This window comes from Schistocerca serialis, chromosome 2 (assembly GCF_023864345.2).
Source record: "Schistocerca serialis cubense isolate TAMUIC-IGC-003099 chromosome 2, iqSchSeri2.2, whole genome shotgun sequence".
In the NCBI taxonomy this organism is placed as follows: domain Eukaryota; kingdom Metazoa; phylum Arthropoda; class Insecta; order Orthoptera; family Acrididae; genus Schistocerca; species Schistocerca serialis.
In genome coordinates this window covers 879,099,873-879,127,718 of record NC_064639.1, presented here as the reverse complement: position 1 = coordinate 879,127,718, position 27,846 = coordinate 879,099,873, and the positions used below count along the sequence as shown (strand labels likewise).

General features: G+C 40.7%; 1 long non-coding RNA gene across 1 annotated transcript; it reads left to right on the top strand.

Annotated features, from left to right (window-relative positions):
- The first annotated feature begins 262 nt into the window (after nucleotides 1-262).
- On the top strand, nucleotides 263-27,349 carry LOC126456103 (uncharacterized). The gene is made up of 4 exons (XR_007585365.1): nucleotides 263-386; nucleotides 4,251-4,382; nucleotides 10,964-11,017; nucleotides 27,170-27,349. It is a non-coding gene; the product is annotated as an uncharacterized LOC126456103 (long non-coding RNA).
- Nucleotides 27,350-27,846: the final 497 nt, after the last annotated feature.

The following is a 27,846-nucleotide window of genomic DNA, read 5'->3' as shown; positions in this document are numbered from 1 at the left end:
GTCCCATTTTTAAAATGATGGTACTATGCAGTATAAACTACACAATTCGCATTTACCCGACAAAGAACACAACAGTGTAATTCGCAAAGTGCTGGTTGCGCTGTTGTCACTGTGGATAACAAATACAAGCTGGAGTGTCGCGCCTGAGTGGGTTAGACTGTGCTCGTAACCACACCACGAAAATTTGGTTTCCTTTAATTCCACTGAGAAACATTACTGTATTTTTGTCTTAAAATAAATAATAATTTCTTTTACAGTAAACGATGTCGAGAATCCCCGGGATTTGGCCGAGTGTCCATATAATGAGAAGACATACCGCGAAGACCAACGCATAGATGGAACTTATTTTGAGTGCAAGAAATGCGTCTGCAAAGAGGGATTTGACGGTAAGTGAATGACCGCCTTCCGACAGACGTGCCATCCACAATGGTATCGATGACCTACAGATTAATTAGATGTAGCCAGTCCATATATAAATGGTACAACAGTATGTGCTGTGGATGTTGAATGTTGATTTTGTTTCAAGAAGTTCTATAAGAGTTTGTCTTCCTCTTTGTTGGTAGCCAGATTCTTCTCACAAACTTATGCTTTTTTGACAAGTTTTATCTGCATACACGTTAGTAATTCAATTTAAAAATTACTCGTTATAGTATATAGTATAGTAGTATAGTGCAATTTGTGTTTATGTTCTACTGTAAGGGTTGTTGAAGAAGAGATGTTTCAAAATTACACCCTAATGGGGCGAAATAGGAAATGAAACGTGCTTTGAAAATACGTCAATATGAAGGCGGTTTAGAAGGTAGGCCTACGGGAATTGGTATTTCGTCTCCCTGTAAGAAATAAAGAAATACACGTGTCAGTGTTTTTAGAAATTTAACCTGAATTGTGGTGAAGTATTGGGTTCAATTTTTTTTTATTTTTTAAAATAAACCATTATTAAAGAAGTACTAAGGTATTTTTAAAACTATATCTAGAAATTCGGTATTTGACTTCTCGGTTACCACAAAAAAATACGTGATTCACAGTTTTTGGAAACTCAACCTCTATGATGGTGAGACAGGGGATGAAAAGTTTTATGGAAATATTTCATTAGGCGAGCATTTTTGAACATAAATGTATGAAAATTTGTGTTTGTTCCCACACAAGGAAATACATAAGGGAGCACGGGTTGCACCAGATGGAAACACAATAAATCAGAATGACCATATACTAATTGATGCAAGGTACAAGTCAGACTTACTGGATGTAGGGAGCTTAAGAGTTTTAGATAGAGACACGGATCACTTCCTAGTTTGTACATGGGTGAGAGCAGCAATACCTAACGCAGTGAAAGGAACCTGGCCCAAGACACAGAAATATGACATCGCAGCTTTAGATTCACAGGAAGCAAGGGAACGATACCAGGAGAGAATAATTCAGGCCCTTGGAAACGCGCCGGCCGTTGTGGACGAGCGGTTCTAGGCGCTACAGTCTGGATCCGCACGACCGCTACGGTCACAGGTTCGAATCCTGCCTCGGGCATGGATGTGTGTGATGTCCTCAGGTTAGTTAGGTTTAAGTAGTTCTAAGTTCTAGGGGACTGATGACTCAGCAGTTAAGTCCCATTTGAACCATTTTTGAACCTTGAAAACGCTGGAGAATTTAACAACATTGAGGATCAATGGGAAAAGATAAAAAAGACAGTTCAGACAGTAGCAAGCGTAAGGCAAACAAGAACTTCGTAGTTCGATATCTGATGTGAAACAGTAACAAATGAAAAAAACATTAAGCACACAGAAGTTCATTACAACGACACTGAACGAAGAAAACAGTGGAAGGCTATAAAGAAAAACGAATTAAATAAAGGACCCACCAAAGGAAGCAGAGTGAGTAGATTAAAGCAAATACTGAAGAAATGGAGCTTCTGAGAAGTGCATACGAGGCAAGGAAATTTTATAGAAAGGTGAATAAGGCATGGAAACCTTTTGGAGGCAGAACAAGTTTAATAAAAGATGAGAACAGCGAAATTATAAGTGAAGAGAAGGAGATATGTGAGAGGTGCTGTCGCTACTTTGATAAACTGCTTAGTCCGAGACCAGTACTACCAAGGAACTCAACAGAAGTACAGGAGGAAGAACGGTACTGACATACTTAACTTAGAAGATGTGAGAACAGCAATGAGGAAATTAAAGAACAACAAGACGACAGGAACGGAAGGCATTCCGGTAGAACTTTTTAAGCAAGAAGACACTGAATTGGAGATGAACAACCTGAAACTGGTTAATCTAATATGGAAAGAAAACGAAATGCCTCAAACTTCGAAAGAGGCAATTATATACCCTATGTATGAGAAAGGAGACCAGATGAAATGCGATAACTGTAGGGGGATCACACTGCTTAATCTGGGATATAAAATCCTCTCTAACATACTGTACGATGGACTGCTTCCAATAACAGTGAGGGAAACGAGGCCGTACAAGTGTGGATTTATCCCCAGTAAGTCAACTATCAACCAGATATAAAACAAAGGAATTTCATCTTTTTATTGATTTTAAAGCAGAGTAATAGTATAGACAGAGAGCAACTATATCATACTCAAGATGAATTGGGCATTCCAAAAGTACTGATAAAGGTAGTAAAGAAGACAATGAGAGAAATGCAAAGTTGCATAACAACTGGGAAAATGTACAAAATAATTTGGAGAGTCAAAACGGAGTACAGCAAGGTGATTAGCTAGCATACCTCCTATTCAACGCCGCCTTGGAGAAGGTGATGAGAGAAGCAAATATCTTGAATAAGGGAACGATTTTTTATAAATCTGTGCAGATACTGGCCTAAGCGACATGGTAGCAAGGGAATGGAAGAAACATTCATTGTACTTGAACAGGCTGGCAGGAATATAGGACTAAATGTCAATCAGCAGAAAACATTCTGCCACCGTAGCTGAGTGGACAGCGCTCCAGCTTGTCATGCCGGGGGCCCAGGTACGACTCCTGGTTGGGTTGGAGATTGTCACCGCTTAAGGCATGGGTGTCTGTGTCGTCTTCCTCGTCATCATTTCATCCTCATCGACGCGCAAGTCGCAGAAGTGGCTTCTCCTCAAAACAGAAGACTTGCACCAGGCGATCAGGTCTACCCTCCGGGAGGCCCTCTCCACACGACATTTCATTTCATTTTCAGCAGAATACAAAATACCTAGCTCCTGGGGAAACGTACAGGGAGAAAATGCCGGCCGAAATAACGATGGGTAGTCATTTATACCTTTGAGAGAGTCAGTCATTTCAAGAACCTGGGTTCGGTTGTAATCAGGCTAAATTATACCTCATATAAAATAAAGCAGAGACTAATTGCAGCCAATAAAGCTCATTTCGCCTTAACAAAGCTTCTCTGCGTTCTAGGATCCTGACTAGTACCACTAAACTAACAATGTATAAAACACTGATCAGATTAGTGCTTAAACACACCTCCAAAACCTGGTCTCTGACAGCAAAGAATTCTGAATCGCTGGATGCATTCGAGAGAAAGATAATCAGGAGAATCATAGACCCAATTTCCGAAAGACAAAGATGGAAGAGGAGATACAACCATGCGTTGAAAGCCATCTACAAAGAGCAACCTATTAGAAGAACTGTGAAGTCATCTAGGCTGAGATGGGCTTGGTGCGTGCCACGGACGAGTGATACAGAAACACCAAAAAACAGTTTACAAGGAAAGCCAGATGACAGAGAGGACGTGGCAGATTGAAAACTAGACGGGAGGACGGAGTCATAGAAGACCATCGGAAGACGCGCTACAGTAACTGCAAAATGTGCAAGAGACCATGATAAACGGAAGGAGATAGTCGAAGAGGCCAAGTCTCATCATGAGATGTAGAGCGCAGAAGAAGAAGAAGAAGAAGAATGCATCATTTCAAAGTTTAGTAAGCACTACCTAACAGCTGTGTAGAGTGTGGCTGAATTCTGTAAACAGCAGAATATTCAGCTGAAGTCAAAAAGGGAATAGTAATTTCTGCATCACGGAATTCAGTGATTGTGAACGGCGAAAACTAAACATCATTGTACCAATACAAAAACTTTAATTTCCTAACTAAATTATCTGAGCATGTCTTTACTCAAATAAACTTTCACAACAGATGAAATGAACACGAGGCATTTCAGAAGGAAGTGAGTTGAACTTGCATTTATTGCTAATAAGGAAAGTCTTTCAGTTTAAAATATTTTTTCCTGCGTCATTAAATTTGCAACAGTTTTACGGACGCTCCACTTTTGCAGGAACCTTGGATGGACCTTGGTGCAAGAGACAGACGTGTGAGTACTCCCTGGCTCACAGGGCTTCTGAACTAAGGGGATGTGCGCCGGTATTCCGTGAGGGCGATAACTGTTGTGCTTCCAGATTTCACTGTCGTAAGTATTACTACTCAGTTTACCGTAATTACTTCAACTAAAAACTAACCAATAAGATTAAAATGGCACTTAATATTCGTTTGGAGATAAGATTCCTTGTTTAATGAGTCAGTGATGATAAAAGAGGCAATATATCTGCATGATAGAATGATCACTGAAAATGTTTCGCGGTTATTTTGATATAAAAATTTAGGTGTATCCAACGTTTTGGTGGTGACAGACAAACAAATTCAAAGGCATCGGTCTCCACAGTGTTGACACAAAACTTTTGCAACCAATCAGTTCAGTGTTGCAGAGGGCAGCAACTATCCAATGAAAGGACTGGCGTCAAATTGTTTGCTATACTTGAGCCTGTGAACCCACTATAGCAGATTACCAAGTTTACATACTGTTATCTTTCATTCGTGGTTGCATTCGTTATTTTTCAGTTAGTTGGGTTGACTCACAAATTCTCGGATGCAGGTAATTTTCCTTAAGAACTTGCTCACCTAAGGAAAGTGTCCGTAGAAAAACGAATATACCACAGAGCATATAAACTGGGCACCGTCAGCAAAAGCCGAACTCCAGGTAGTCGATAAAGAACAGAATACGCCCGAAAAACCCTAGCTTTTCTTTTATTTGTTGCATAATCCGTAGAACCTTATTTCCACGAATCACTGTGAACGGATATGGCAACACATTGATGGCCACAGCTGAAGCTCGAAGGACAGCTGAGATTACATTCCACCAGTGATGTCATTTCCCACCTGTGGTCACGGTCTGTGTGTCACCATGATCTTTACACATGCATGGTGTATATGTAGTGCATTAATCAACAGTGGGACGGGGTAGGTCTTCGTTATCAACCACAGCTGCACATGTGCCACAAGCCACGCATCCCCACCCCCAACGCTCCCACCTCAGACTGTGCTGTACACCGCAGGTATTCCCAGAAGCCTCCCCCCTTCCCCCCACCCCTCCCTCGTACCTCCTGCAATACTCTGACAACACCCGTTACCTTATTACTCACCACCCCTTACCACTCTCTCATTTCTTCCTCCAACGCCACTTGAGTCTCATCATCGAGTCACGTAATACGATTTAAGTAAATGCACAGAATAGCTCTGCCACCATGTTTGGTCGCACCACTCTGCTTTCTCTTGTCCAGTTTCATACTTCTCCATTAACAACCAACCTTTCGCAATGACTAACACGAAGTTAATTAGGTGTAAACCTCCTTAAAAAGCTAACATAGAAAGTACACTTCTTGTCAGCCAACAGAAAAGCACAAAACCGACTAAAATTACTAACACACTGTACTTGACTTTTAAATACTTCTGCCATTATCTTCACCTGTAAATTACTCATTCTTCGCATTCTAGCTTATGCTAACACTGCCTGGATCTCCACCTTCTCTAAATTCCACATACCCCTTCAAATCGGGCAAATGCTTGCACTCCACCTCACCTTCCACATCCGCCTACCTTCCCCAAAGCGCATCCTATTCCACCTCATCGACTTTCTACACCTTCTTTTGTTGGAGCACATTCGGAAAAACTCATTTCCGGCACGTAGTATTCCATGCACTAAGCACCATTCCCAGAGTCCTGCTGTACCAGTACATCCGTGCTCCTTCATGAACCAGCTGTCAGTATCCAACAACGAATTCCGTCCCGAAATGTACCCTTTTTTCCAGTCCTAATTGCAACATTCCACCTCATTGCACCTTTCAACTCTCCTCCCTGCGGCTCAATGGCCTTCAGTCGCCACCTCATGTTCCATGGAATTGCATAGTTATACTTTCCATTACACCTCCATCATAATCATTTTCATGCACCATCAGCACCATTATTACACAACAGCAGTATTAACATCACGATAAGTCTTATTTTTCAACTGTTATATAAAATCACGTAAAAAGTTTTAATGTTCAAATACATTATTGGACGATATAAACTATTAAGACTCAGAGAGGATGGTGGTCTTGAATCTGCCGTTATGATGTCCTGGCGCAATGTGTAGCCTAATAACGTGGCGCGTATGTGAGACAACAGCTGTATTCCAAGATAAAACTACAGCTTATCAACCTTAACATTCTCTGTGGAGATAAGTCGGAAGAGGTAGATGTGGGGTACACCTAGACTTATATGAGCTATCTTACTTTATACGGAGCAAAGTACATTTGATGTACAATCCGTTTCTAGCTCTCCTGTCATGTTCTCGAATGATGATTCCTTTTTCCTGCTGTGCGTAACACTGCATATGAGCTCAGATTTTTCCGACTTTCCCTCTCATGGACGTTTTGCAGTTACTGTCCTCTTCTTGGAATATAATTACTATGAATGTTAACAATAGACCTCTTCATAATGTACAATTACGCTATTGTAGAGTCTACACTTCATAATTCAGTCAACATTTCCGTGATGCTCTCGTACTTACTAAATGAACTCGTGTCGAAAAGCATAGTTTTTCTGTTAGCCCATCTTGGTAATGAAGGCGTAGGTCTATTCATCAATCAGTCACTCGAGTGTTCATTTTAGGCTTTTTCTTTGTTGGGAGTTGCATTTCCGTAGAGGCCCATCAATATTCTCTGACTGACGGTTGATTTCGCGATAACTAATTTTATTTGTGACACCATTTAAAGTATATTGCGGTTGTTACTGTATCTAGCGACAGATCTCAAACTGAGTGATGTAAGAGTAATTGTTACTTACGTCTATGTCTACACATTGCAACATATTTATTCATGCCGTGGCTTAACTGTTAGGCCCTGCAGCAACTGTCGATCGCCTACATGTGTCCTTCCATTTAATTATAATTTTCTGATGTTACTTCTTTCTTAGGCGTAATAGCGTCTCTCACAAACAATTTTACAATATCATTGTTGTCTGCAGAATCGAAGTCGATTTCTATATATATCACTGTCATTACCCGAAAAGGTCTGGTATTTTGGCTTCAGTCTTGGACTGGCTTGATGCGGGCCACCACAGCTTGTCTCCTGTACTCATCTCTTCATCTCAGAGTACCTCTTGCACCCAATGTCCACAATTAACCGTATGATGTATTCTCTACTCGATATTCTCCCATATAATTTTTACGGTCAACACCTACCTCTAGAACCAGGGAAGTTATTCTTTCACGTTGTAACACATGACTCGTCACCCTGTTCCTTCTTCTAGTCAGTGTTTTTCACATATTCTTGTCCTCGTCGATACTGCGTAGCAGCACCTTGTCGCTTCAGTCCACTTAATATGAGAGTATAAATTGCTAGCATAAAACAAGTTCCACATTTCGTAAGAGATCTGCCTGATTTCTCCTGAAAGATCTGTGAGCAAATTTGCAACTGTGTTGTATATCCTAGAGTTACAAGTGATGAAATGCCCCTAGGGTGAAAGAAGTTCTCAAACCTTTTCACACATATAATTTCTGTTAAATAACTTGTAAACTTCTGATCGCTGCGCCGGGTAGTCGAGTGGTCTAGGGCGCGTTGTCACGGTTCGCGCAACTCCCCCCGTCGGAGGTTCGAGTCCTCCCTCGGGCATGGGTGTGTGTATTCCTTAGCATAAGTTAGCTGAAGTTAGATTAAGTAGTTTGTAAGCTTAGGGACCGATGACCTTACCACAAATTTCCAAAAAAACTTCTAATTAAATGTAGATATTTCATGAAGTAAACGAAACACGTTTCACCTTGATTCACAAAACTTAATTTCGTACGACACAGATTTCATATTCTAAGCCCGTTTTCCAGTACGTTACTGATTCAAAAGGTGGGACCCAAGCACTCATCAATATATTGCTTCAGGACTTCCACAATGAAAGGGGTCTCTGTTGTCAAATTTTCCTACGAAACAGAGAAATCAATTATCTGCAGCCAAATGACGTTCATCAGGCGTCACTACTGCCGAACATAGGCTGGAATAGAATTATGTTCACAGCAGCTACTATTTTTTAATTAATGATGTTACCATTTTCTAAATCTACTTTCTAAAATCTGCACCGTTGTATAAAAGGATTGAATAACTGAAATGAGTGTACTCCTTCAGTACTAAGAGCCGGGATACACGCATCTGTTTTTTACTTTCTGAGATAGTCAACTTTTCACCCTTCCCTCCTATGTCTAGGATTTCTACATTTATTAAATTCTTGTGCTTTTGACCAACGTTATCTTTAACAATGGATGAAGATTCCTTAATTTCCAGCTCCTGTGGGGTTCCACGAGCATGCTACAGACTGACCGCCTAGTCTGTCATATATCACACTCTTGGCGTGTCATTTTATAAACCCCACTTTAAACGATGGTAGAGTATTTAACTTTGAACTGAAAAACATCTACCTAATGTCATTGGGATACATAAAAGCACAAATATTTTTCCTTAAAGTAGTTTTTTGTCGTATCAGAAATATTACGTATAAAAAGTAAATCGCACCATTTTCGTTTTGCTATGTCAGTATCACTGGGTACCGTAGGAATCAGGCTTGATTCTTGTCTTTTATTCAGAATGTTGTCAGTAATCTGGGATTTCAGTTCAGTGCTTGTAGCTATTGTTTTTGTTTTGATATGTTCCTGGCCATAGTCTCCTTGGGGTACGGGGTTAGAAAGGAAAAAGGCTTTAGTGTGGTGTAATGCAGCATGTTTGTAAGCCACTGCATGTCGAGAGGAAGCTGCTTCGAAAGTGTCAGTACAGGAGAATTTACTGTAAATTTTAGATTTGTGTTTCCTGCTTTGTATCTGCAGATTGATATCTATGAAATTAAAGGTGGAACCTCATAACTCGATACTGGTCTTCATCTCATGCCGCCACTGGCCCATAATATCCAAGAACTTCGGGTGGTACCTAACAGACACTTTTTCACGTACGAAAGATTTCTTCAATATATATGTACCAATACATTACATGTTTTTCCAGTGGTTCAGTTCTATGAAATTTAGATCATCACTTGTACAGGAAATTTGTGCTAGCAAGATATTAGCGATGAGTCGTTTGTCCGACAATCTGATTTCTTTTAATAGTTCTCCGTAAAAGAAAAACTATTTTGTTTTAAGCACCATTCTAATGAATATAATATGCTCAATTATTCTTCAGGTTTAATGTTACGTATGCCAAATGATAGTGGCCGGCTGCGGTGGCCGTGCGGTTCTGGCGCTGCAGTCCAGAACCGCGAGGCTGCTACGGTCGCAGGTTCGAATCCTGTCTCGGGCATATGTGTGTGTGATGTCCTTAGGTTAGTTAGGTTTAAGTAGTTCTAAGTTCTAGGGGACTTATGACCTAAGATGTTGAGTCCCATAGTGCTCAGAGCCATTTTTTTTTAACCAAATGATAGTGAGAAACGTCTATCAAATATGTGGAAACAGCTGTGTAGCAGGAAACGTGCTTACAACATGAAACCAATGTCTTACATAAGCCACCAGTTGCACAAAATAAATTTTATTTCGTTGTCGATTTCGGGGATATATTGCCCTTCTTCAAAAGATTATAACTGTCGTAATTTTTTTTAATCATCAGTTTTCTAACTGGTTTGAAGCGGTTCGCCAGGAATTCCGCTTCGTTGCCAGCATTTTCCTTTTCATCTCAGAGTAGCAATTGTAATCTACATCCTCAGTTGTTTGCTGGTTGTATTCCAATTTCTGTCTTTCTCTACGGATTTTACGCTCTACAGCTCCGTCTAGAACCATCGAAGTTATTCCCTGAGGCCTTAACAAATGTCCTGTCGTGCTTTAACTTTTTCTTGACACTATCTTCCATATTTTCTTTTCCTCGCCGATTCTGCGCAGAGCCTCCTCATTCATTATTTTATCAATTCAGATAATTCTCAACTTTATTCTGTAGCACCACATCTCACATGCTTCGATTCTCTTTCGTTTCGGTTTCCCCGCAATCCAAATTTCACTACCACACAATGCTGTGCTCTAAACGTTGATTCTCAGAAATTTCTTCCTCAAATGAAGGGCTATGTTTCATACCGATGGATTTCCCTTCGTCGGCATGTCCCCTTTGCCTGTGCTAGTATACTTTTTTTGTCCCCCTTTCTGTCTGGCCCTTTCAAAGTGTACTTTCTCCCCTTCGATTCTTGAACAGAATGTTGGCTACTACTAGCTGAAATTTATTGCAGAAATCAGTTAGTCTTTCTCCCGTATCACTCCTCCTACCAAGCCCATATTTTTCCGTAATTCGTTTCTGTACTTACTCCCCTACAAACGCATTGCAGACCCCATTACTATTAGATTTTCGTCTCCCTTTGCGTACTGAATTACCCGTTCTATCTCTCCATCATCTGCTTGCGACGTCGGATTGTATACTTGATACTTATGAGAACAATCCTGTAACTGCCATGGAGCGTCAAAAGTGAGCTGATGTATCCAGCATATTTCTGTAGTCATGTGGATCATAGCGCATGTATGAACTTTCGATGAGAAAGCAAAAGAAAAAATGCAGACATCTTGCCAGAACTTTAGCTAATCAGCTTCAATTTTTCTTTTTCAATTCAGAACGAACAGTTTCATCAGGAACCCAAATTCGTTTAATTAAAATTTAGAGCTCTATCGAAAACCATTCTTATATGTGTCAGTGTATTAAATTTATTATTGGATCTTCTTTTTTACAGCTTCAACCGATGACAGCGTGGTGAGACATTCGGAGACTACAACAGAGAATGAAGGTCAGTCCCTCTCTTTTAACACTGACCGTAATGCTTCGAATCGTGCTTTTGTAGTATTTGTATAACATTGGGTGGAGGGCATAATAGAGTGTTGCATGGATTATTCAAGCAATGTGACTGTAATACTGATTCTAATTAAACTAGGCCAAAGTATAATGTGATACGGAAGCAATGAAGTATTATAAGAACCCTATTAGTACCTTGTCTAATCATGTGACAACTTGTATTATCATAGCAATGAATTTCATCAGGCACTAGTTCCAATACCTAAACACAGCACACTTTCTGACCTCTTAGTGCGCTTCTATGTTTTTGTACCCCTTGGAAATACACGATAATATTGGGCAAAAAGGAACACATTATCACTGTTTAAAATATAGATTTATTTCAATGGATCAGTTTAGAAGTATCTTCATCATTAGTACTCATAAAAAAGACAATCTCAGTAGCCTGTCTATAATTGCATATATATTCTCAAAGCAAATCGGCGATGCTATAGTTCAGGAAATGAGTTATCGGATTCTCGAGGAAACAAAACCTAGTCGTTACCACGTGGGCCCACAAGTACCGTATTTCAACTAATACAAAGTCTATTTATCGATAACCAATTTAGAATTACGTTAATGTGGGGTAAAACGGTTGGAGGGATAGTTGTCACGGTCTTGACGGCTTACACAGTTACAACTGGTAGCACTTGTCCATGAGACATGTGCTACCTCGAGAATCCATATCCAGAATACGAATCCAAATTAAATATAATAAGTAAAGTCTCGTGGCCGCGACATTAAAAAACCACTGAGCTTTGTGAAAACGAAAGCTGCTTTCGTGAAAACGCAGCAACATTACCCAATTCAGCAACGATCTCTGAAAGGCAGATGGCAGCTGCAAGAGTCCGCTGCACGCTACCTTCCGAAAATCCAATCGTTTACCCCCGCTCTTTCCAACGATAAAGGCTAATGGCCACGATGTTGCGTCAGCAAAAACTCACCCACGAAGTTCTCGGACAAATGACTAGCATGCTGTGGATGGCAACTAAAGAGATGTTTATGTCGCTGGCCCCAACTCATCAGAGGTGGGACGATTGGTTACACGACTAGCTGCAGCTAACCAGCTCCCACTTCGCGAAATACCACAATCTTGCGTGCACAATGATAACAATGAACAGAAACGGCAAAGAAATCCGTGTGAATTCGAGCAAAAGATGACGAAACGTCACCTATGAACGTATGTCGTGTTATACATTACTGTCCCAGTGCATCACTTCTCTTTGCCACTACAACTAGTAATCACTAAATGCTGAACCTAGTAGCCACGTCTACACTTTTAACTAAGACTTTCCTTTTGGAATACACCAGTTGGATCCTGAAGTTAGTGCTTAATATTTAATCATGGCGCACTAATGGCCCATCCACCAGATGAAATTTGTGCTGTTTATTTCCGCACTCTATAACGGTCGAAGGATCTATAAAGTTCCTTTACTCTCCGATGTATAAAAGATTTTATAACGCATGTACATGAATGTTGGCAATTATGTCCGAAGAAGATTTTGTAACGAACAAATACAGATATTTATATCCCTATCGTTACCGCACTGGTTTCTATTAAGTACAAGAACGATCGAAATATAGAAATGTTAATAAGTTAATTATTCACTGTAAATAGTAATAATTTTGAATAATCAAATGATTGAATAGATTTAGATTGCAGAAAATTATGGTAGCCATCACAAAAACGAGCAAAAGCTAAATTTGGGTAATGACTGACGTGAGTTAGAAATCACGTGATACCTGCGAGGGGTTAACAATGCAGCAACTGAACAAAATACACACGCAGGAACTTCGATGTTAAACCCACGTGTAATATGAACAAAATTATTTTAATTTGATAAATACACTGATATTATTTAGAGTTATGAACAACAGTTACAGGTAATGATCAGCAAAGTTTTGTTTAAAGTTTACTGAATTACAGAACTCACGGGAATGCTCTCTGCTTGAAAATTTGCAAAAGCATTAAATGCTGTTCCTTAATAGCTACTTCTCAAATTAAAATTGTAAATGATTTCATCTACAGCAAAAACGTATTGGCAATGTCAACGTTACGAAGATATAAGCACATCCAATTAATTGTGAAACAGAACATAAAATTACTGTGGCTACAAAAGCGTTGACATACTTTTGTCAGTGAAATATAAATCGCGTTTAACTAACTTTCGGTTTGACTTATTCAAATTCAAAATGTGGCATGGGTAAAACTCAGGGAGCGAAAGGCTACTTATAATTTATACAGAAACCAGATGGCAGATATAAGAGTCGAGGGACATGAAAGGGAAGCAGTGGTTGGGAAGGGAGTGAGACAGGGTTGTAGTCTCTCCTCGATGTTATTCACTCTGTATATTGAGCAAGCAGTAAAGGAAACAAAAGAAAAATTCGGAGTAGGTATTAAAATCCATGGAGAAGAAATAAAACCATTGAGGTTCGCCGATGACACTGTCATTCTATCAGATACAGCAAAGGACCTGGAAGAGCAGCTGAACGTAATGGACAGTGTCTTGTAAGGAGGATATAAGATGAACATCAACAGAAGCAAAACGAGGATAATGGAATGTAGTCGAATTAAGTCGGGTGATGCTGAGAGAATTAATTTAGGAAATGAGACACTTAAAGTGGTAAAGGAGTTTTGCTATTTGGGGATCAAAATAACTGATGATGGTCTAAGTACAGAGGATATAAAATGTATACTGGCAATGGCAAGGAAAGCGTTTCTGAAGAAGAGAAATTTGTTAACGTCGAGTATAGATTTAAGTGTCAGGAAGTCGTTTCTGAAAGTATTTGTATGGAGTGTAGCCATGTATGGAAGTGAAACATGGACGGTAAGTAGTTTGGACAAGAAGAGAATAGAAGCTTTCGAAATGTAGTGCTACAGAAGAATGCTGAAGATTAGATGGGTAGATCACATAACTAATGAGGAGGTATTGAATAGAATTGGGGAGAAGAGGAGTTTGTGGCACAACTTGACAAGAAGAAGGGACCGTTTGGTAGGACATGTTCTGAGGCATCAAGGGATCACAAATTTAGCATTGGAGGGCAGCGTGGAGGGTAAAAATCGTAGAGGGAGACCAAGAGATGAATACACTAAGCAGATTCAGAAGGATGTAGGTTGCAGTAAGTACTGGGAGATGAAGAAACTTGCACAGGATGGAGTAGCATGGAGAGCTGCATCAAACCAGTCTCAGGACTGAAGACCACAACAACAACATATTGTCTATAGGAGTAGTGCAACACTGCAAGAAGAACTATAACTACTACTGCCTCTGAATCCAATAATTATCTGAATGAATGTTAACTGCAAAATTTATTGACGTTATCTTCTTTCAATTACTCCTTTAACTTGTGATTTTCTCGAAAGTTTTCTTAATAGGAAGGGACCCTGCTGATGGTTAATGACTTGGGTCAATTAGCTTCAGTCACTATGTTTATGATTTGACTAAATTATATTACAACGTTAAAAAAATTAACTACACCGGCAAGCCTTATTCTGAACTACAAGGTAATTGTTTTGATCTTACAATACAATATGTTATTTCTGGTGCGATAAAACGCTTTTTATGGTATCTGTTATAGTCATTCGGCTCTTCTGTTAGCAAGCAACTTGAATAAATGTGGGCGACACAATAATCTTCTTTAATTATCAGATCTTTTTATAACCATGTACTGCGCTCATACAAGTGCTCACTCATTTATATATTTTGCCTTCCCACATTTTACGAACCCGACTCCAGAGAACTGTCCATTTGGCATTAGCGCGCCAACACTTCACGTTAGTATTCCACCAGTGATGATTCACAACACTCTTATTCGTCTTCCCTACTACGACTGCGCACGCCGTGCCAACGATGCTATTGCTACGTTAAAAGATGTTCTTTGGTCTCCGTAGACTATAGATTTCCTTGACATCACCAGCGCGTGTACTACAAAGCTTTGACATAATTAATTACCACCTTTTCTTCTAGCATCATATTACAGTTTCATAAACACTAAATCCTGACGAGACTGCTAAGTACACATAGTTACAAAAAAAATGGATTTAAAGTCATTGAATAAAGTGGCTGTAAAATACACGAGGTGCCATTGTAGTGTTGCAATCTCTCTGAGAAGACTAAATGAACAGTAAAGCCTCCAAAGAACTTCCAGTGAACATACACGGTTTGTGTGTAGAACTGCAAGACTGTTTAGATCATCCTGTGCAGTGACCTACTCTCAGACATGGATGACTGGTAACTCTTTATGAAGTAGCCCTCCTGTCATTCATCTTAAGCGATTTAGGACTACCAAAGAAACTTAATTGTAAATGACTGGACGGAGATATGAACCGATGTGCACCCGAAAGGGCGTACAATGCCTCAACCACTGTGCGTGTAGACACAACGTCCGCAGCTCGTCGTCTGCCGGCACGGTGGCTCAGCGTGTTCGGTCAGAGGGCTGCATGCTCTGTGTAATAAAACAAATGAGTCAAAGATCAGCGATCAACTTGAACGGATGTCTTGTGACGTCGGCCCAGACCAAATGCAACGAACAATATCGAACAAAATGAAAAAAAAAGTGGTCTGGCGGAGGCGTTCTCTCTTCCTGAGTTCGGGGTCCCGGGTTAGATTCCCGGTGGGGTAAGGTATTTTCACCCGCCTCGAGATGACTGGATGTTTGTGTTGTCCTCATCGTTTTATCATCATTTATGAACGTGGCGAGACTGGACTGAGCGACCGTTGGGAATTTGTACTGGCGCCGATAACCACGCAGTTGAGCCCCCCACAAACCAAACATCTTCATCATCATGTAGACACTACGTTGCAATCATTCTCCATAATTTATTCAGACGAGTAAGTAATCAGGCAACTGTGTGTCTACTGGCGACATTTTCCGCAGGTATCCTTCAAAAAAGACAACTCCTGGTGACTGTTTTTAATTTGATCTACATTTTCTGGTACAGTACTGAGTTCTTGTAATTTATCGAGTGAAGGGACACGTTCGCTTCGAGACGATAATTCACATTCCCTTCCACCCTTTCACATTTGGGTTTGACACGATTTCTCTAAATTGCCTTAGGCAAGCATGAGGACGGTTCCTTAAGGGCACAGGCGGATTCTTTTGCAACAAGCCCCACTCCAGTTCCACCGCTACTTACATCATCGACGACAAGACACTGGAAACCAGTTTGCCTTCTTCCTCCAGTGTTTTAATTTATGCTCAATGAATTGTTTCTTTTATAAGAAGCTGCAAAAATATTATTCAACATAAAGACATTAGTGGAAATGAAAATAGCAAACAATGAAAGCATCGTATTCGTGAAGAAAATGACATTTTGATCCTAGTTGATACTTCAAGTCTTATTCCGAGTACACGTGTGAAAATATTTATAGATTTTGGAAAGTTAGAGACCTCTCCTTTTCGAAAAAACTCTTTTGTTTACTTCTCAAGATATTTGGACACAGTGTAGCAACCGCGCGTCGCTACAAAAGTTACTTCTGTTACAAGTATTATTTATGATTGTGTAATTGCGCGAGGTAGCACACTGATATCTTACAGCAGTAGGGCTGTAACTACTTTGATGCTAACCGTTGCCTGAAGGTTATACATCTGCAGGGCAAACACATGACGACAAACGTCCTGCTTGCGCAAATGCAGGGCCGAAATTCTCTGTAACCAGTAACATGGTATGAAGTTTAGTCTTTAAAAGTTCTGCGTAATCGGAAAACTTCACATCACATGCGTGCACACAGCATTACCCACATCCCCAATACATAAATTTCACTCCCCCAGCTACAGTACAGTGTTTTAAAGGCCACTGAAGTGTTACGTCGAGTCACAGTGTAGTATTTCGCCTCCCATTAACATGAGACAGCCACTTAGTATGTAGCTAGCACCCTGACCGTATTCGAAAGTATACAAATTAACTGAGTTGTGTAAATGAATCGTGGGAGTTTGATGCAAGGAGAGCAGTTGTATGATTTGTCAGCAGCTTTGCCAAGTCTGAACTTGTATGACTTTTTAGAAACCTGATACACATGTTCCTCTGGATGCAGATCACTCATTAATCTGAATGCCATTATATGATATAATCTAGGCAATGTGTGAAGGAGATAAAATAATATGTCTGCTGAGGGAGTTAGAGCACGTCCTGATTGGAGTAAAGTAGAACAAATACTGAGGTATGTAGCTCAAAATATAGTGTTTATTTCCTTAATTATCAATCCGACTCTGACTAGGCCCACAAGGCTCTCACTTGCATTGGACCAGGTATCACATATACACTCTTTTTACGTCTTAGTTAGCTAAGATAAAAAATTTTAATATGACAGTTAGTACTACACTGAAGAGCCAAAGAAACTCGTACACCTTCCTAATATCGTGAAGGGCCCCCCGCGAGCACGCAGAAGTGCTGCAACACGACGCGGCATGGACTCGAGTAACGTCTGAAGTAGTGCTGGAGGGAGCTGACACCATGAATCCTGCAGGGCTGTCCATAAATCCGTAAGAGAACGAGGGGGTGGAGACCCCTTCTGAACAGCACGTTGCAATGCATCCCAGATATGCTCAATAATTCCCATTTCTATGGGGTTTGGGACCAGCGGAAGTGTTTAAACTTGGAAGAGTGTTTCTGGAGACACTCTGTAGAAATTATGGTCGTGTGGGGTGTCGCACTGTCCTCCTGGAAGTGCCCAAACACGTCGGAATGCACAAAGGACATGAATGGATGCAGGTGATCAGACAGGCTGCTTAGTGACATCTCACCTGTCAGAGTAGTATCTAGACGTATCAGGGGCCCATATGACTCCAACTGCACACGCCCCACGCCATTAAAGGGCCTCCACCAGTTTTACAGTTCCCTACTGAGATGCAAGGTCCATGGTTTCGTGAGGTGGTCTCCATACCCGTACACGTCCATCTGCTCGATACAATTTGAAACGCGACTCGTCGGATCAGGCAACCTGTTTCCAGTCATCAATAGTCCAGTGTCTGTGTTGACGGGCTCAGGCAAGGCGTAAAGGTTTGTGTCGTGCCGTCATCAAGGGTACACGAGTGATCCTTCGGCTCCGAAACCTCATATCGATGATGCTTCATTGAATGGTTCGCACGCTCACACTTGTTGATGGCCCAGCATTGAAATCTGCAGCAATTTGTGGAAGAGTGGCACTTTTGTCACGTTGAACGATTCTCTTCAGTCGTCGTTGTTCTCATTCTTGCCAAATCCTTTTCTGGTGGCAGCGATGTTGTAGATTTGTTGTTTCACCAGGTTCCATGATATTGACGGTACACTTATGAATGGTCGTACGGGAAAATCCCCACTTCATCGCTACCTCCGAGATGCTTGGTCCCATCGCTCGTGCGCCGACTATAACACCACGTTCAAACTCACTTAAATCTTGATAACCTGCTATTGTGGCAGCAGTAACTGACGTAACAACTGCGCCAGTCACTTGTTGCCTTATATAGGCGTTGCCGACCGCAGCCCTGTATTCTGCCTGCTAACGTATCTCTGTATTTTAATACGCATCCCTATACCAGTTCCTTGGCACTTCAGTGTAAAATAAATTGACAGTCTGTGGAAACAATGCGTATAAATAGCACTGGCTGTCAAGTAATACACTTAATGTTGGCAGTACTTCTCCCACTGTTGTTGTTGCCAGTAATACTGATAATAATAATAATAATAATAATAAAGACAATAATGACAATAATAAAAGTGGTAAATATAAATAAGAATTTATAGGTGCAGAAAAAGATGCTTTCTCATACAGCGAGTTCTGGGGGAACAAAATTTAATGAGACTGCACCACCTACGAATACTGGCAAATGATGGAGATCTGAATGAAAAGAAGTCTGTACAGGCGTACTGAATGTGTACAAGCACAACGGTAATCCTTATTGTTGCTTCATTAGATACTTCATTAAATGTTTTCCGAAGATGTGGATATGATCCACCTCTGATACAATGCGGTAGGTTATTCCCGAGTCAGGTCCCCTCTGCTGAGAAGTACTTCGAGAAAGTGGCTGGACGATGGAGTGGGACAGAAAGGATTTTGCTCTGGAGGTAATGGGTGCTCATCCCATGATGTTCAGACAACAGGGTTAAGGTCGAGGAAAGATGTGAGGAACAACTTTTACGTTGGTAAGATAGTAGGAACGATAAAGGGTATCGAAATCTCTGCACTTCTCTGTATGCAGCCAGGGTAGCAGCGATTGTGTTGGTGAAATACAGGGTGGCGCACGATAAGTGACCATGCATTACACATTTGTTGTTGACGAGATTTGTAATTTATTGATGTAGAAGTAAGGAATACAGCTTGGAAATACAACCTAATGAATCACATGTTCAATATGACTGCCGTTTTAGTTTGCAACTTCTTCAAGTCTCACACGTGCATTTGTGTTGACTCTCCGTTACAAATCTTCTTGAATGGCGTGGAATAACTCCACAATGATGGTCCTAAGCTGCACTGCATTTTCGGGTTTTCTGTGGTACACCTTCTCTATAAGGAACCCCGAAAGGAATAAGTCATATGGGTTAATGTACGGACTGTGGGGCGGCCACATTCCTTCTCCTGCATAACGTTCTGGAAATCTGTTTGACAAAACCTTAACCAAGTTTCTCGCGTAGGAAATCAAACAAAAAGTTGGAAGTATGGCGAGCGCTCCATGCAGAAAGAACCGTTGTGTCTGCAGTGGAAGACATGAGACCGTGAGTTGAGGAAAGAACTTGTTTCGCCGCATGTGTAAATAGCGTTCACCGGTTACTGTAGCATCGAAAAAGAACGGACCGACAATTCCGTGGCCTTGATATCGCGACCTATACGCACACTTTCTGCCCGTAGGTGTCTTCCGTGTGGATTATTCGCGGAGGTTCACGTGCCCTAAATCGAACGTTCTGTTTGTTCACAACACCGTTACGTAAAAGTAAGCTTCGTCAGAAAACGTTGTGTTGTGTAGCACTGCCTCTTGGTCTTGCTCGATTGCCCACCTTGCAAACTGCAGTCTCCGCTCCTTATCTCTCGCAGTAAGCTTATGCGCCGCAGTCGCATGGATGCAAGCGAAGGTCGGGTTGAATAATTCTTTGTACAGATCGGCGTGAAATTCCCAATTCGGCCCTGGCTCTTCTTGTTGATTTGCTCCGACTACGAGTCAGAGCCACTCGAACTGCTCCAATGTTTTGCGGCGAACATACGATACGTGCATGTGCCCGCTGACACTCCAAAACAGATGCAGTACCTTCGAATTTTTTATGTAATCTGAGTATTGTCTGTGGGCTGGGAGCCCACCGTGTGCCGAAATGAGAACGGAACCTTGTGTCAATGTAACGCTGTTTGCCGCCGCGAAAAGTAACACAGTCTTCGTCTTTTGTTCGACGGTCAACCGTCCTTTGTCCGCCATCGCGGCAAACTGAAAGGGCGGACTCACAACGGAAGCGATGAACTCGCAACGACATCTGGCGTAATTTCTACGAACTGCACGAAATTGACCGTAAAATTTGAACGCTAATGTCCCAATAGTATACTTGAAGGATCAAAATTCAATCGGGTGACTTGTCGTGCGCCACCCTGTATGATCAAAGAGTCGAAGATGACAGGTATGTCAAACACTGACATACATAACCAGTTCCAGGGGCAGGAAGAATTCCTGAGGGACCTTGCAGGATAATATTGCTGTAATCGATCATTGAAAGTATAAGTGTTTATACAATTTTATTTTTCAGGTTAAGACGAAAGAGCTTTTGCTACTTTTGTAGGGCACAGAGAGATGCTGATAGCTTCTTGCCCATTAATCCAGTTTAGATTTTCATCTTTTATTATTCGCAGTCTTTTTGCGGACAGGATAGGTTGATGAATGTCCCCTTTAGGATTAAAGATGGCAAGGATACCCTGTATCTCTGGCTAATGAACGTAGAATGATCAACCGGTACTGCTTGGGGTTTGGATAGGTTGAGCTTTAACCCTGTATTCTGGGCCCATTTTGGTAGTGTACACAGATCACTACTGAGATTCTCGATAGCTGTCTCTAGGTACTTTGGTTTTGTGCTTGGAAGCAATAGGAGGTCATCAGCTTACATGTGGTGTTAGCAGTAATACGAAATTTATGACACATCATTGACGTATAATGAAAAGATTGTAGCACCTTAAGTAATACGTGTTTCGAGGCCTCAGGGAGAACACTAGTGGTTAAAGAGTGGCTGAAGATATTTGCTATAGTGGACAGAGCCAATAATAAACTTTATCATTTTGACTGTTCAGTAGATGCTGATGTAATAAGCATGAAGACGTTATTGTCGATGTCGCAACTAACGTGCTTTGGATAGAGTTCTCCGTGGTTACAGTCGTCTATCCCCATAATAATAATAACGAGCGTATGGAATTGGTGGCCGGGAGACCCCTCGCGGGGCGGTTCGGCCGCCGCTCCACAAGTTCTTTAACGCCACTACGGTGACTTGCGAGTGAATGAGGATGAAATGATGACGAAAGACATACCAGACACCCAGTCATCTCGAGGCAGAGAATATCCCTGACCCCGCCGGGAATCGAACCCGGGACCCCGTGCACGGGAAGCGAGAACGCTACCGCAAGACCACGAGCCGCGGACTTTATCCCCATCAAGTAATCAGTGAGGTTCTGTTTCGTTGGCAGTTCAGTTGTGGTTGTACATAATACGAAGTACCGTTTCAGTTTTTCAACTGGGACAATAAGATCTTCCATAGGAAACCTAGTGTATTTATGTTGTAGGTTAATGTATGGGCATGCCAGAGTTTCGCATTTGTCGTATCTGGACTGACTCTGTTTCGCATCTGCCTATAATCAATGTGATTTTCATATGTATAGCATAATTTGTATGCCATATGTGCAGCGTTTCTGAGATTCATAAGCTTTTTTAATCGACCAGTTATCAAATACGCAGGTTGAATTACTATTTTCCCGGTCTTTGGGGGAGTACGTTTGTTAGTAAATCCATGAAGTTTCTCTTTCAGGTCTGATAAGCAAATAGAAGACGACTCCAAACTACAAGAGCGATTCAAATGATAACCTTAAAAGTCACATAAAATATCGGAGGGTTGTGTGATGGGGCAGTAGTGTTCCTGGAGGTCCAGAAAGTGACGGACATGTGGTAGGAGTGATGCAACAAACGCAAGATAATGTAGTATCGTCCTCAACAATATGGCCACACCACTGTCAACATGCACCGTCAGCGTAGGATATTGTTCAGGATGAACTGCACTCCGATAACCTGTCTGAAAAATGTGTACCGGTGTCAGGTGATGCATAGTTGAAAAACCATCACGTCGACGCCTGAGAAGAAATTTTGCGTTATTCCCACATAGCAAGTGATGCAGAACTGGGAAAAATTGTTGCTGGCGATAAGAGTTGGGACCACGATCACTATTCTGGAATGAAAAGGTCAAGCAGGGAATGGCATCACAGCTGATCGCGAAAACCTAATAAATTCCACACGAAACTGTCTGTTGGAAAAGCCATGCTTATTCTCCTCTGGGACGCAAATGGAGTAATTATACAGCAAAGCATTACATGGATAGGGGAACGATAGTAACCAGCACTTCTTATTCAAACATGCTGAAAAACCAACATAGTCATGCAATCAGGAGTAAACGGCGAGTACTTCTGTCGTCAGAAGTACTGCCACAACATGACAACGCCCGTAAGACTGTTGAGACTAGTGACATTCATCTGCTCAGTACACTCAAAAAAGCAGTTGGAGCCATACAGTTCAGAAGTGACTAAGAGGTGAAAACCACAGTGCACGACTGGCTACACACATGAACAAAAGAATTCTTTCGTCATGGTATCTACGCATTTCTGAAGTTGTGGAATACGTGCATTCAACATCAGGGACATCACGTCGAAAAATGACATGTAAATTTTTTGTTCATTTTTACAATTTAACTGTTATAGTACTTTTAAGGTTTCATTTGAAGCACCCTTGTGTTTTCAGCGCCTACGTAGCAGGTTCAGATGGCTTATGGCTTTGGAAGTGTCGGCATGGACTCAGTCGCGCTTTCTTTCTGGGACACTCTAATGAGTGAGGCTTAAAAACTATGTCATGGGAGGGCATGCCAGGCACAGATATTTTAAAGGTATAAATTACTCTCTTTGAGGATTTTTATGCAAATATATCTATGAAAGTGTGACTACTGTTCATATGATGTCTGAGAGCAAGCTGAAGAAGCGATACATTTGAAGAAGAAAGCATCTGCTTAAATTGCACACTGGAACGAGGTTCTTGTAAAAAAATCATGTTAGTATCACCAGCTATAATGATATGCTCACATGTCTACTCTAGACATGAAAGTGCAGTTTCGAAGCAGGTCAACTATCCTACAGTAGGAAGTGTGTAGAAGATTCCTATCACACACTTTCGATTGAAGGATTTGATCTCTATAAACATATATTCCATTTGTTTATCTTTATTACTGTAAGAGTTGTGTAGCAAAGTAGTGATAAATTAGAGCATATTTATTCTCACACCCCAACCCCAAATCTGTTACGTCTGTCATGTCTTAGAAAGCTAGAGCCATTTAGCATTAACAAACTTTAGGGAATACTTGGTTTGAGCCAGGTCTTGATAAGCTAGTCGGGATGGCAGTAATTAAACCATAGGCATTCTTTGTTGTGGTGATATTTTCACGAAATTTCAGTTGTTAGCTTTCTTCTCTGAACGTAAAAATATTTTTTTGTCGTCAACCCACATAGGGAGAAATGATCATCACATCAAAATCAGAGAAATAAGATATGTATAGAAAGATTTAAGTGTTTCTTTTTCCCATACTCGGTTACAGAGGGGACCAGTAGATAAATAGTCTGAAGGTAATCTGAAGAACCCTCTGCCTGGTTTTAGATGCAGAGTAGTCATGTAGATACATATGTTCAAAACAAAATTAACACATTAGTTAAGTTATGGCTAACTAATATCTACTACAACCATGTAAACATACAAACTTCTAGCAGAACGAGTTTACATGTTCTTCTGTCCTAAATCAGAGCCTTTCGAGTTTATTTGCGGTACTAACTGATCTTTTTTCCATTTTCGGAAAATTTGCCTGTACGTTTTGTGGCCCGTATCTCGAAATTGCATTGTACAAAATGTCTATCTTTGAGAGACGAGATCCTCTCATATCCACCAGGTGTGACTTCTGGAGTTTCTTCTTCTCTCTGAAGATTTCAGATGTTTTGCTTTGGGACACAAACTTCGTTACTACAGGTCCAGGCTTTGTAGATCGTAGCGTGTTATGTCCCACTCTCTGACGTCTGTCAGTGACATGCAGTGTCACCTACCAGCCCTAGCTTCTCACAGACAAGATTCATCAATCACTCATTCGTCTGTATTCTATGCTCTGGAACCCTAAACCGTATGAGATTATTGGATTCTGATATTCTTCACGTTCATCAATGAGAATAGTTCGACATCTGCAGCAAACTAAATGAAGTTTTTGACAACAATACTGTCAGTTTAGATATAGGAATGATGCTGTTTACTCCCATACCAAAATTGTCTGTATTATTTGTCAAAAACGTGTGTTGGTTCAATCCAAGTCAATATCAGAGCCAGTCACACACTATAGTGACTTCATGCTAGAGTGTCACCCAGCAGCTTGTCACCGTCTGATGATAATGCTAACTGATGTAATGGTGCAGTGGAGACTACATGACCCATCACCCAGCATATATAGTCATATTAGAGAAAAACTATAACAAATTGTCCCATAGTTATTCACGTTACAGCAAAATTATAAAAAAAATTGCGCCCAAATATTCATGTAATAGCAAAATTCTAGCACATTAGCCTATAAATCATGATGTTACACCAAAATTGTAACGCAGTTGTCCACACTTCAACAAGTTACAGCGAAATTGTGTGAAATACATCACCATTAGTAAGTGAAATTATAACAAACTGTGCCGTATTTCACAATCTTATTGAAACATTTTAACAAATTACATAGTACATCCCTATGTCAAAGCAAAATTTATGCTAAATTTGGATTGTTTGGATAGTTATGAACACGGCAGTAGCTTACACGAACTTTTGAACATTGTGCCAATTACCAAATTTCAGGTCATTTGCTACGTTTGGACACAGGACACATTGTATTCAAGTCGTTGGGATGCTTTTGAACATAGCACAAATTTACAGAAAGTTCAGAGTTTCCTAATACTTCTGATCATGGTAATAATTAAAGCAAAATTCCATTTGTTCAGATACTTTTGAAGTGTATACAAAATATACATCATTCAGATGAGTTTGAACATAGTCAAGATTGTGATTGGCTGTTTCATTCTATTAACTGACGAGTTACTGAATTGGAACGATCACACAGATAATGTTGTGGGTAAAGCAAACCAAAAACTAGGACTCATTGCCAGAACACTTAGAAGGTACAACAGATCTACTAAAGAGACTGCTTACACCACGCTTGTCCGCCCTATCCTGGTTACTGCTGTGTGGTGTGGGATCCGCACCTCTGATGGACACATCAAAAAATTAAAAAAAGGACAGCTTGTCTTGTATTATTGCGAAAGAGGAGAGATAGTGCCACAGACATGATACTTGAACTGGAGTGGCAATTATTAAAACAAAGGCGTTTTTCGTTGTGACGGGATCTTCTCATGAAATTTCAATCACCAGTTTTCTCCTCCAATTGCGAAAACATTCTGTTAGCACCCACCTACGTAGGGAGAAACGATCATCACGATAAAATAAGAGGAATGAGGGCTCGCACAGAAACATTTAAGTGATCGTCTTTCCGGTGCGCCTTTCGAGAGTGGAACGGTAGAGAGATAGCCTGAAGGCTTTGCCAGGCACTTTATTATAAATAGCAGAGTAATCATGTAGATGTAGATGTGCTGAACTATCGAAATATTTTGTCGTGGGAGTATTTTTGCTTATAACGCAGACATTTTTCTGATATTGCTGCATATGAGACTACTGCTACCAAAGGATCTTGCTCCTCCATATAGTCAACCCATATGTGTCATGTCATGTGTTTCCCATGCCAATGTAAGACCTTCGGCCGTCAGTTCAGCATCGAAGTGCGGTGGAGCTACTATCGCTCTACAATACCCTACTTAACATACTTTAAGTGGAAAGATTCATTGTGCATTTCTTAAATCTGTCAGTGTGAGGAAAGCTGTTATGAAAAATTCCTTGTGATTTGTAACGGTAACGGTAAATTCTACCCTACTCTGTCAAGCATACGTTTCAGGTTTGTAATTACTAGACAAAAGAATAGACTTGGTAAAACTGATTTCTTTCATATCCTGTGAACACCACTAATAAAAATCAGTAGCATGCAAGATAAATAACTCAAAATCAACAATATCTCTGTCAACAGTCTTCTGTATCTGTGGGTAACAGTCGGTATGAATTTCTCGAGGAAAGTCATTTTCCTGGATAGTTTGCTTTATTTTTAAGTAATCACTTTATTTTATTATTATTCTTATTGTTATTATCTGTTATTATGACACAGTAAAAAGAAAATGTTGAAACCCATACAGCAAATATACTCCAAATATGCGTGTTGAGGGACTAGCATGTGGTAGCGTTCCTCATAATGATTTCGCACAACCGTAGTACTGTAGTTATGTGCTCAGTCTGTGTATCTTATTAACGCAGACGTTGAATAGATTTGTAAAATGAGAAAACAATGCAATCGTTATGTCGGTTTTGTTACTATGACATCACACAAGACATTGCAATACGTTAGTGTAACTATTTAAAATGGAAATACTGGTGGTGTGGTCAACATCTTAAATTTTTTGCTGTGATTTTGCTTTATAATGCCTAAGGGGGCGAAATTAGCTATTCACAAAATAATTAAATAAATTGGTTGTTTCAAAGAGAGGAATACCCAATCCAGGAGAAGGAATTTCATCTGACACCTGCATCGGCAGTGTTGGTATCTCCAGCTTCCATAATCAGTTTGTATCGAGTATTTTGGATCTATGACTATGTTTCTAGTGCTACCTGTTGTGTGTGTGTGTGTGTGTGTGTGTGTGTGTGTGTGTGTGTGTGTTTGCATTTGTGTAGATGTGGCAAGACCAACTACATATGTATAAATGGCAAACGGGAATACACTTTGCTTTCTGTTACACTGCAGGTGGTCAGTGCTCTTTCGGAGACCACAGACTGAACACTGGCGATGAGCTTCTGGTCGGCATCGACGGCTGCGTCAAATGCAGATGCGACGTTCCTCCATTCATAACTTGTACGCACAGAGCAGATCCTGCATGCGAGTGATGTAAATGAGATCATGCATTACATACAAATTTCAGAGGGAAAAACGATAGAAAGACATGTAATTATCTATGTCAAGAAAACTAAGCATCTAATAAATAACAAACAAACTACCAGTACATTTGAAGTAAATTACTATCCCTCCTTCCGCCCTCCTCGTACCACGAAGGTATTTCAGAAATGAAGGTATACATTGTTATTCTGGACCAGTAACTGCATTATACTTCGAAGTGACTCAGATACTCGATATTAACATTCCACATAGCCTCTGTAAACGACTATCCAAACTCATTACCAGTCGTCCAGTTCCTAGAAATGTGTTACTTGCAGCCATTCGAGAACAGCCGAGTGAACGTTCTCGTCTTTGGTAAATCTGCTGCTGCTGCGGATCAGATCCTCGACTGCGTGGACATTGTTGTCTGTGGTTGACGTCGATGGACTTTCTTTCCTGATCAGCGGAACACATGTCTGTGCTGTCTTGGTGAGTTTGTTTAAACCATTTCACTGCAACTGTAAGTGAACCTGCATTTGATCCATACA